At 40.3% G+C, this 12,100-nt stretch overlaps 1 pseudogene; it reads right to left on the bottom strand.

Annotated features, from left to right (window-relative positions):
- Positions 1-8,141: 8,141 nt before the first annotated feature.
- LOC123943678 lies at positions 8,142-9,020 on the bottom strand (annotated as a pseudogene).
- Positions 9,021-12,100: the final 3,080 nt, after the last annotated feature.

The raw sequence follows: 12,100 nt of genomic DNA, 5'->3' as shown, positions 1-12,100 counted from the left end.
GACCAATTACTTGCTGTCCCGGGGTCATGAAATGTAGTGATAGGTCAGAAATAACTGCAGTATATTTCTTACAGTTCTAGTTCTGGAGGCTGAGAAGCCCAAGGTCAAGGTACCAACAGATTCAGTGTCGGGTGGGACCTGTTTCTAGGTTCATAGATGGTACCTTCCCCCTTACCACAGAGGGCTGGGGAGGAGCTTTCTGGGGTTCCTTTTATAAGGCTGCTGCTCCCATTCATGAGGGCTCCCCCTCATGACCTAATCACTTCCCAAGGGCCTTACCTCCTAATGCCATAGTCACATGTCCCTTCTCAGAGCTGGGGAATGATGTCATGGTCACATGGGTGAATGGGGCAAGTGTGCTCCCAAAAAGAAAAAAATGGGTGTTTTTGCCAGAAATAGGTCATTGGGAAGTAAAACCAGTATTTTCACAGAAGTGCCAGGTGCTGTTAGTTTTTATGTAAAGATTTCAATTTATCTTCATAATGATCCAAAGAGATCCAAAGAAAATCCAAAAGCAAAGAATGCATAGGTTTGGTGTGGTTGGGCGACTTGCCGGATTTATATAGCTCATAGGAGGTGGAGTCAGATTCTCACCCTGTCAAGTCTGACTCCAGAGACCGCCTTTAAAAAGTTTTTAAAAAGGAATACTAACACATAGTAAAAATTTGAAACAGTGCAAAAAAATGTAACAGTGAATAGGTAGGTGTACTTCAAGCTGTGACCCTGAGCCCCAATCTCCCCCTTCCTGCCCCCAATCATCTACCCAGAAGCCTTCCTTTTATCCTTTACTATGCTGGTCACAATAGTCTTCAGCCCAGAACTAATATGTCCCCACTTCTGAGGGTTTTACCCCATGCCCCAAGGACTATGCGGTCTTGCCCTTCTGGCTGGTGGAACATAAACCATCTCCAGCCCCATATGGAGGAAGGACTTTGTTGAGCTTCCTGCTTTGCGGTGGGTCTTCCCAGCCTCTGCTGGATTCTCGCATGCGTGCTGGTGAGTTCTCAGGCCACAACTAGAGGAGACTTCTGCAGACTGCTAGAGCTCTCTCTTCTCTGACATTCTTCCCTGCCAGTCTAGCTGCTTCACCACCCTGAATGCCATCTTGGTCTCCTGAACTCAGGGAGACCAATGACCTCTGCCTCGGGTCCTCCTCCCTGACTGGTGGGCAGACATGACCTGTTAGCAGTGAACTGGGACAGTTTAGGACTTGCCTCTTCCCTCTCCCTCCTCTCAGCCATCAGTGACCCTTTTCACGCTGTCTGCTGCTCAATGTCTTAAAACCATTGTTTAATATTGTCTGCTTCTTTTTTTTTTTAAAGCTATTTAAGGAAGTAGGGTAAATCTGCTTGGATAGAGTCCCTAGTATGCTATCATGACCAGAAATTGTCCCACTTTCACCAGCTTTTTGTGATAGGTGATGCATAAACAAGCATTTATATCCCCTCTTCTTTATACCTACCTTTTTGTACTTTTGTTACGCACTGTTGTGCACTTTACTTTTGTTACTTATTCTCACTATAGATCATTTTATATAGACTGACTTCCTTCTTTCAAAGGTAGAGTCTGCACTCCTAACCCCTACATTATTCTGTCTTGGTGAATGACAGCTGAGTTATTAGTGGCTATAATTGATGCTGGGTAAATAGTTGATGAGTTGAATAAGTTATGGTGAAACTGCACCCAGGTGGCCGTCCTCATGTTCTGATGATGGGAGGAAACAGGATTCTCCACATTCCGTTTGGGGGTCCTTTGTATTCCAGGCTCTTTTGTTTCTGTCTTTTCACATCTCAGAAGAGCTTCCCCTCACCTCCTGGTCTATGGGAGGCTGAGACAGTCATATTTAAACCTCAGCTCTTGTCTCTTCTCTCCCATTGCATAAGGATTCAATTTACACCACAAAACCACACCCATTCTGTAAAAACATGTATACTTGTACCCATTCAGAGAACCACTGTAAGAAGATACGAAGTGTGCCCGGGTAGTGTCTGGCATCTAGAAACTCAGGAAGTACTTTTTGGATGAACTTGAGGTTGACTTGTGTCTAGCTGCCCATACCACCCCACTGAAAAGTCATGGTTGTCTAACATCTGGTTAGGACCTATTAAGTGATACTGTCAAAGATGAGTATATAGAGATATTCATTGACTCATTATGTATAAAAGTAAAGTTTGGAAATCATTAGATGTTCATAGCAATAGAATGGTTAAGTGGTGAAAGACTAGCATATAACAGTATTGTCTTTGTGGGCTGCTATAACAAAAGTTCCATAGACTCAGCAGCTTATAAACAAAAAAATTATTTTGCACAGTTCTGGAGGCTGGGAAATCCAAGGTCAAGGTGCTGGTGGATTCTGTGCCTGCTAAGACCCACGTGGTTCATAAATGGCTGTCTGCTTGCCACATCCTTATGTGGTTGGCAAGGCAAGGGACCACTCGGGCGTCTCTTTTATAAGGGCACTAATCCTATTCATTAGGGTTCCACCCTCATAACCTAATCACCTCCCAGTAGGATTTAATGTATGAATAAGGGGGACAAACGTTCGATCTGCAGCAAGAATTGAGCTCTTAGAATGTGTGCTTGTGTGTGTTACAGGTTAACCTGGCTCTCAAGTGATAGTCAGACACTTCCTCTTATCCTTACCCCTGTCTTTGGAAGCTAACACTCAGCATGAGACACAAGTTCACTATCACCTTTTCTGGTTCTCACAGCAGCCGCACCAAATGGCTTGTTTGCCTCATTTCAACAGAATAACTAGTTCCAGGCCATATGTATGTACAAAGGAACTCAGGTTTAAATTTCTTTCCTTCTTCCTTCTTTTTTTTTTTAGGGAGAACATGAAGTGGGGAGCAAAGGGAGAGGGAGATAGAATCTTAAGCAGGCTCAAAGCCTGATGTGGGACTCTGTCTCACAACCTTGAGATCATGACCTGAGCCAAAATCAAGAGCAGGCTACTTAACTGACTGAACCACCCAGGTACCCTGGGACTCAGATTTAAGTTCAGATCCTCCTGATTCTAAAGCCTGAGCTCCAGCTGCTCGTAGGGTTAAAACATTGTTCCCAAAGTGTGCTCTGCAGAGCTCTACTTTGGCCAAATTTTACAAGGAAAAATGATCCCCTGTTTGCATTTGCTCTTGAGGTATTTGCATTTTTTTTGTTTTGTTTATTTTTTTGTTTGCTGTGATCTGAAGTGATGCTCAGCATACACAGTATTTTCTAGCATCTGCCTGTGGTTGAAAGGGTTTTTTTTTTTTTTTTTTTTTTTTTAATAGATAGTGACTGGTTGACACTTTGGAAGTATTACATGGGAGCTGATTCAGTACCTGGTATGAGAATAAGGTGGCTCTTTCTATAAGCTGCTTGGGTCATAGAAATTTGGAATATCAGAGAGAGAAGGGCTTTAGAGAGAATAATTTAGGTACCCCTTCATCTTACAAATGAGGGAACTGAGGCAAAGGGAGGTTTAGAACCTGGGACCTAGGTCTCCTGACTCTGAGTCCAGTGTTCTTTCCTCCTGTAAAGAAGAGAACTATTTTGTAAATTTTCTGGAAATCTGTTAGTGATTTTATATATATTCTCCCTCTATTGCCATTTGTCTCTGTTTCAGTTTGTGTTCTTACTCTCTCCATCTCAGGGCCTCTTCCTGATTGTGTTTGAGGTCACAGCAAGATGGCAGGTGGATCCCAGAGAAAAGGGGACTAGAGAATTGAGCAGAAGGAGCCTCGGGGTATAGGGTTGCAGCTAGCATCAGCTCTGATAGGGACAACTGCACATCATCACACATTGGATTTATGACTGAAAAACTGTGTGTACAGGTAAGATTTTACAGGTCTTTTTTTTAGGGATTTTAGGGATGCTTTCTATTTGAAGACTACCATGACTACCCTTTTCCTTATCCATTCTGTTTCTAGAAATTTATGTTATAAAGATGTGTGCATAGGGATTTTTTTAAAAAAACATTGTATACAATAGCAAAAGACTTTAAACAACTTAAATATCCACTGATGGGGGTTGCAGTTATAAAAATCATAGGACACCGTGTAGTGGAGTGCTGTAGAGCCACGAGACACAAGAGGACAGATAGTATGGGCTGACATCATGCAACCTACAAGATATATCAAGTGAAAAAATAAGGTGTGGGGGCGCTTGGGTGGCTCAGTGGGTGAAGCCTCTGCCTTCAGCTCAGGTCATGATCTCAGGGTCCTGGGATCGAGCCCCATATTGGGCTCTCTGTTCATCAGGGAGCCTGTTTCCCCCTCTCTCTGCCTGCCTCTCTGCCTACTTGTGATTTCTCTCTGTCAAATAAATAAATAAATAAAATAAGGTGTGTACATGACTTGATTTGGAGTCCCTTGAAAGCAGAACCTCAGACAAAGACTTGAGTGCAGGTAGTTTATTTGGGAAGTGATCCCAGGAAAAATGAATGAGAGCATGAAGACAGTGAGACAGAAAGTGAAAGGAAAAAAGGTGTCTGCTTGAGTTACTGCTATAGGTAAGGGAAGCCAAAGTTCAGACCTTTGAAAAACACAGTATGTCAACTTCCAGAATTGTTTGTCTTTCAGCAAGAAGGAAGGCTGGGGGCATTTATTGATCAAACCCACCCTGTATTGGTTGGGGTTGGTCCAGGGGTTTATCTCCTTCTGCTTCTGGGTGCTTCTCCCTGTAGACCGAGCAGGTTCCTCTGACTTTGGAGAAAGTACTAGTGTTCAAGGTGGGACTCTGTCAGCGTGCCAGGGAGGGACTTACCATGGGAGTTGCAGCAGAAATCAGAGGTGGTCTAAGGGAACGTCAGGCATCAAAAAGCAGTTATTATAATAGAAAAGATGTTTACTTGTATGTAAACAAAGCATATGTGCACATTTGTGTGATATACCCATAGAAATATCCATATACAAATACCAATGTAGAGGGGTATACACACCGACGATTTTAGAATAATGCATAATATCACTGAGAATAATGTTACGTTTGGGTAGGGAGATGAGGTAATGGAGGTCTGGACATATGGTGAAAGAGGACTAATTTTTCAATATCTAGTCAAAATTTTTTAACCCTATGAATATATTTCTTTTATAATGTTTTAATTACTTTTATTGAGGTATAACTTAGATATTAATAAAATACACCTATTGTAAGTGTGCAGTTTAATAAATTTTATTGAACGTATGCACCCACACAACCACCCCCACAGTCAGGATATAGAACATGTCCATCAAGCTTCCCACTGGCTTTTTGTAGTCAATCCCCTCTTCTCAATCTTTCTAATGTCAGTATTTTGTTCCTTTTTAAAACTGAGTCATATACTGTTGTGGGGATAGAACACAACTTATTTACCATTCACTTTTTGATGGACTTGCAGATTGTCTCTTGTTTTGAGTTATTATGAATAAAAGCTATCATGAAAAAGTTATGAACTCTTGCAAGAATGTTTGTGCAGACCTAGGTTCTCATTTTTCTTGTGTAAATACTTAGGGGATTGCTGGGTCATATAGTAGATGAATATTTAACTTTATAAGAAATCACTGAGTTTTTCCAAAGTGCTGTGTTATTTTGCATTTCTACCAACAAAATATGAGATTTCCAGTTGTTTCACATCCTTGCCAGCACTTGGTATGGTTTATCCTTTTAATTTTAGCTATTCTAGTGGGAGGTAGGAGTATCTGGAGGTTTTAATTTGCATTTTCCTGATGACAGTGATGTTGAGCATTTCATTTGTATATCCGCCATTTATAGTCTTTCTTTTAAGAAGCATCCGTTCAAACTTTTTGCCTTTTTTTTTTTTTAAGTTGGCCTCATGCCCAATGTGGAGTGCATTGCAGGGCTTGAACTCACAACTCTGAGATCAGGACCTGAGCTGAAATCAAGATATTTGATTGGATGCTTAACTGACTGAACCACCCAGGTGCCCCTTTTTTGCCTATTTTTGAGTCAATATTTTACTACTGAGCTATGGGGGTTTTTAATATATTCCAAATAGAAGCCTTTTGACAGATATATGTATTACATATACATTTTTTCTGTTTATGGCTTGCATTTTATTTTTGTTTGTTTGTTTTCTATTAATTCTGTCTTCCAAAGAATAGGATGCTTTAATTTTGACATAGTCCAATTTATCAATTATTTTTCCCCTTTTCGAGTAAGTGCTTTTGCATATTGTCTAAGAATTATTTGCCTATACTTCGGTCATAATATTTTCCTCCTATGGAAGTTTATAGGTTAGCATTTATATTTAGGACAGTGATCAATATTAAGATAATTTTTATTTATAGTGTAAGGCAAAAGTTCAAGGTTATTTTCTTCCTGGGATATCCAGTTGTCCTAGCAACATTTATTGAAAAAAATTTTCCCATTGGATTTATTTGGCATTTTTGTCAAAAATTAATTGACCACATATGAGTGGGCCTATTTCTGGACTCTTTGTTCTGTTCCATTGATCTATATGTCTATCCTATGTTAATAGCACACTGTCTTTATTATTGTAGCTTTATGGTGAATCTTAAAATAGTGTAGTTCTTACACTATTTTAAGATGTAGTGTAGGAGGTAGTCTAAGTCCTCCAACTTTGTTCTTCTTTTCGAAGTTGTTTTGGCTATTTTAAGTCCTTAACATTTACATAAAAATTTCACTATCTGTTTGTCAATTTTTATTAAGAAAAAAAACCCAGTGGCATTGTGATGGAGATTACATTGAATCCCAGTACGTTGGGCAGTATCGACATCTTACTAATATTGAGTCTTTCAATCCATAAACATTGTATATATCTTTATTTATTTAGGTCTTCTTTAGATTTTTCAGTAATTATTTTGTCATTTCTGTGTAGAGGTTTAGCACATATTTTGTTAAATTTATCCACAAGTATTTTATGTCTTTTGATGCTGTTGTAAGTGGTATTTGTGGTAGCCAGCCGCCAGGTTGGCCTGAAATGCTCCTTCCTTCTTAGTATTCATACCCGTGTATAGTATCCTCCCCTACCCCCCACACACACATTGTACCAGGGTTGATCTGTGTGACCTATTGAATATGGTGGAAGTGATGGAATGCCACTTCTGAGACTGGGGAATCAAAGGCATTACAGCCCCTTCTTTGCTCTCTTCTATTGCTTGTTCTGGAAGACATGGGAGCAGCTCTACTGAAAGGTCCAATGTTGTTAAGAAATGAGACCTTTATAAGGGAGAAACTGAGACCTCTACCAGCAAGATGTGAATGAGTGATCTTGGAAGTAGATCCTCCAGCCCCAGTCAAAACTTCAGATGAGTGCAGCCCCAGTTGGCATCTTGATAGCAGCCTTCTGAGAGATACTGAGCCATGCTACCCCTGAAACTGCTCCTAGATTCCCGACTCTCAGAAACTATGTGAGATAATAAATGTTTGTTGTTTCAAGCTGCTAATTTGGTAATTTGTTATGTAGCAATTGAGAACTAATATAGTATTGTTTCTTTTAAATTAATGGTATCTATTTTATTTCAGTTTCTAATTCTTTGTTTCTAGAATATAAAAATTCTTTTCTTTTTCTAATATAGACCTTGTATCCTGTGTCCTTGCTAAAATCAGCTCTTTTGCAGATATTTTAGGCTTTTCTGCATAGGCAATCATGTCATCTGTGACAAAGACAGTTTTACTTCTTTTCAAATCTGCATGTCTTTTATTTATTCGACTGCCTTATTAAACTGGCTAGGATTTTTAGTATAATGTTGAATAAGAAGGTGAGAGAAGATATTCTTGCCTTGTTTTTGATCTTGAGGGGAAAGCAGTTCAGTTATTCACCATGAGTATAATGTTAGCTGTAGATTTTCCAAAAATGTTCTTTATCAGGTTGGGGAAGCTTTCTTCTCCTCTTAATTTACTGAGAGGTTTAAAAACACCCCCCCCCCAATCTGTAGTTCCTGTCATCAATACTAGATTTATAGTTTTATTATAGTAACAAATACTTGTTACAGTGAAATCTACACTCATTCACAGAATTACTTTTAACTTGATATAGAACAATATTTACATTTTAAAGTTACACTTTTGAAATTAGATGATGAAGAGCAGCTTAAGTTTTACAACACAGAAAAGAGCACATAAGACAAAAATAGAGGTGGAGCAAAAATATAACTATCTGTTCTTGAGACAGCATGTGGAGACTTTTTGTCAGAAAGCTACGTCTTCTCAATCTGATTGTCCAGATCATTAAAATATGGATAATTCAGTGTCATTTTGCCAGAAACTTGTTTGATGGGATTAACCTGCCAATGTGTTGTCATTTTTGAAAGCAAATCCAAGCCATTTTCAACCAAGTTTATGATATGGGATGCTAGACTTCCTGGTTTCCACTTGGGAAATATGCTCTTAACAGTTTTATAAAATTCCACTTCTGGCCACACTTCATTACTGGGGGTGCCCAAAGCTCTGAAAATCCTAAAGAGGTGATCAATTTCTGAATCCCCATGGAAAAGTGACTTATTAGTTGCTAATTCTGCAAATAGAGTATCTGCACTCCAAATGTCAGCAGGACCTGTGAGCTGACCCCAGCAACACCTCTATGCCAGTGTTATTACTTCATGGACAATAGACGCTAGTAGGTATTCCAGAAACGCTGGCAAGGTCGAAACCAGCCAAGTAGTTGTTCCTTTGTTGTCAATATATTTAGAGGTTTTAAGTCTCTGTGAAGAGTTCGTCCACAGTGACAAAGCAACATCCCTTGTATGATTTGGCCCAAATAAGTCTTAATATGTGAAGAATCCATGAACTGACTAGGAGGGATAGAATCCAAGTATTTCTTCAGAACCAAGGAATTCAGAGATGTGATACAAGCTGGAATCCCATATAAGCACGTCTTGAAGACTGACTATATTTAGATGACAAAATTCTTTTAATAGAGAAATTTCCTGAATTGTGGAACTAAGAAATTCTTCCTCTTTACTTTCTTGTCTGATTTTGTTCATGGCTACCACTTGATCTACAGGTTTACGTCTACCCTTGTACACGACTCCATAGATATTTTCTCCAATTTTTTCAATTTTGATGTCATATTTCATAGTTATCCAATACGTATGGTGAATCCTGGCTTATTATTTTGTGATGGTGGTCTTGGGCAAGTTGGGGTCATAGTGGAGGCAGTTGTGGCAGCTTCCTTGTCTGTGTCTTTCTTTCTTAAACTTCTGAGAACCTGAGAATTTTTATTATGAATCATTTTCTAATAATCCTTCTGAGTCTGTTGAGATAAACATTTTTTTAAATTTTGTTAATGTGCTAAATATCATTGATTGATTTTTAAAAATATTTTAAATATTTATTTATTTGAGAGAGAGAGAGTGGGAGCAGGGGGAAGGGTAGAGGAAGAGGGAACAAGCAGGCTCCATACAGAGTGGGAAGCCTGATGCAGGGCCTGATCCATGACCTTGAGATCATGACCTGAACCAAAATCAAGGCTTGGATGCTCAATTGACTGAGCTATCCAAGTGCCCCCAGTGATTGAGATTTTAACCTAGTGTTCCTGAGATAAACCTCACTTGGTCATCATACCTGAACTATTCTTAAAAAATATTTGATGAATACTTTTCACTTTTTTATTATTTGAGGCATATCTGCATTTTTTTTAAAGATTTTATTTATTTATGTGACAAAGAGAGATCACAAGTAGACAGAAAGGCAGGCAGAGAGAGAGAGAAGCAGGCTCGCCGCTGAGCAGAGAGCCCGATGCGGGACTCGATCCCAGGACCCTGAGATCACGACCCGAGCCGAAGGCAGCGGCTTAACCCACTGAGCCACCCAGGATTTTGTGCATCTTCAAGAGACCAGGAGACTCTACTCCCCATTGGCTGCTGTTGAGTTACAGTCGTCCCTTGGTGCCTGAATGTGGGTGGACAAGTGTGTTTTGTAACCCTCTCAGATCCTTGGGGGAAGTGTCCAGACCAAGACATAGGGGAATCTTGGTGGACTGTTGATAATATCCTGCCCCCTTGAGTCAATTTATTTGTTCAAATCAAGTATTCGTTCAACTTTGATTTGGAGCAGCTGAAAACTGGGATAGTAAGGGGAGGAATGGAGATGGAGGATTGCTGGTGGAAACCTCAACGTAGGGAGAACATTTAGATCCTGGCTACCCTACAATGTCAAATATTCACAACCCAAAGTATGGCTCCTAGGGTCTTAGTTACAACTCCAGGATTGTTTTATGGTATTCCTTTTGCTTTTTCTGAGAAGAGTTTTGAAATGATGTTTTTTCCTCCATTGCCTTAAGTTTCTACTGGTGTACTAGTACCCTGGTGATGGACGAACATATATTTCCTCACATGTTGGAGCACCAGGCAGCTGCCTGGTGGACCCACTCCTTCATCTGACTCTGGCCTGACTATTTTCTTCTAGTGCTTTGAATTTATTAAGAATTTGAATCGGTATTTGGTGAAAACTCAGTGTTCCCTTCTTTGGGACTCCAAGGAGATGGCTATGAGATTCTATGAAAATTTATTTTCCCTTGAGAGCATTAAGACCAAGCATTAAAAAAAAACCTCTTCTGGTCTGCCTTGGAAGCTAGGTCAGTATCCATGTGCTCTGAACAGGGGGCTAAGATATGAGACTGGGGAAAGGAAAATTCCAGTAGATGAAATGAGAGGAGAGAACCTGCGTGACTCCACCAAGTCCCGAACAGCTGCCAACTTCTCAAGGAAATATGTGGAGAAGGGCTAGAATCTCTTGGCTTTCTCCCACATTCAGTCAGCTATGGACTTTGGGGTCTGTGAAAATAGCTGGTATGCAGCCTAGAGCAATGCAGTCTCTCTTTCTCTGTCCTCTATCCTGTTTTGCATTTTCCCACTCACCTCTCCTCCTCTAATCTAGACTGGGACAATCAGACGACAAAAGAGTCCTACTTTATAACACAAGTGCAGGTAGGTATTTATAGTAGGGAAATGGACTGAATGAGCTAGCTGCTAAAAATAGAAGGTCTGACTTAATCCATTCAGGAAGATTGTGGCCCAGTGCATTTAGGGATAAAATAAACCAGTTCAGACCTAATGTTCAGAAAAAGTAGCCCAGATTGGGATAGTTGGCTTCTCATGAGAAATGATATAGATTTTTCCAAATGGGCAGCAATGTTGGGGATGAGCTTTGCAGGCAAAAGACTTGACCATTAGCCTGGACATCAGAAGACCTTCAAATATTAATTCTCTGTCAATTTTATGGTTTGATGCTCATTCATTTCCCCTACATGTGCAGGTTCTTTCAATGAATATCAAATGCATAGCATTTATTGAGCACTGAGTGCCGTGCACCATGCTACACCCTTCTCATGCTATTTTGTTTAGGTCTCACAACAACCCTAGCATATGCTCTCCATTCTGCGGATAGACGAAGTGAGGCTTAGCTAGGATTTTCCAAAGCCATGTTGTTTGTGGATAGAAGGTTGAGATTTGAACTCATTTGGAGATAGAATCTGAGTCTTCTAGTATTTATGCAGTCTTCTTGACATTTTTATTCTGGGCTGTGCACGTATAGGCCCTCAGGTGGTGCTTGTTTATGATGAAGACTTTCTTGGCTACCTCTCTCTTACCTTGAGTTCAATAGCCTAATGTGCTATTCAACTTCACATCTACCTTATGTCATCTATTTTATCAGTCAGGAATGTAAGTTCCAAAAAAACCCTACCTCAACCAACATGATGGTTTTTAAAAAATGACTGTAAATTCTTTGATACTTCTCCCATTGAGAGTTGGGGTCTGTGCCTCCTCTCCTTGAATCTGCTGTTTTGACACCTGAGCACTGCAAAAGTGACAGTTCATGACTCCTGCAGGAGGCTAGGTCATAAAAAGCCATGCAGCTTCTACTTTGTTCTCTTGGAGTGCTTACTGTCCATGCTGTGAAAAGCCAAAGCCATATGGAGAGGCCCCGTGTGTGGACACCCTGGTCATCAGTCCCATCTGAATCCAGTCCTTGGTTAGCCCAGCCCAGATAACAGACATATAAATGAAGAAGCCATTGGAAGTGGATTCTCCAGGTCTAGCTCTTCTGGTTCGGTGTTTCTGTCATCCAGATGTTTGTTTCCTCAGTAGAGGCCCCAGACATCATGGAGTGGAGACACACCATTCTACCAGGACCCTGTGTGAAGCCCTGACCCATG

Source organism: Meles meles, chromosome 6, assembly GCF_922984935.1.
Source record: "Meles meles chromosome 6, mMelMel3.1 paternal haplotype, whole genome shotgun sequence".
NCBI lineage: Eukaryota > Metazoa > Chordata > Mammalia > Carnivora > Mustelidae > Meles > Meles meles.
This window is presented reverse-complemented; position numbering and strand designations above follow the sequence as displayed.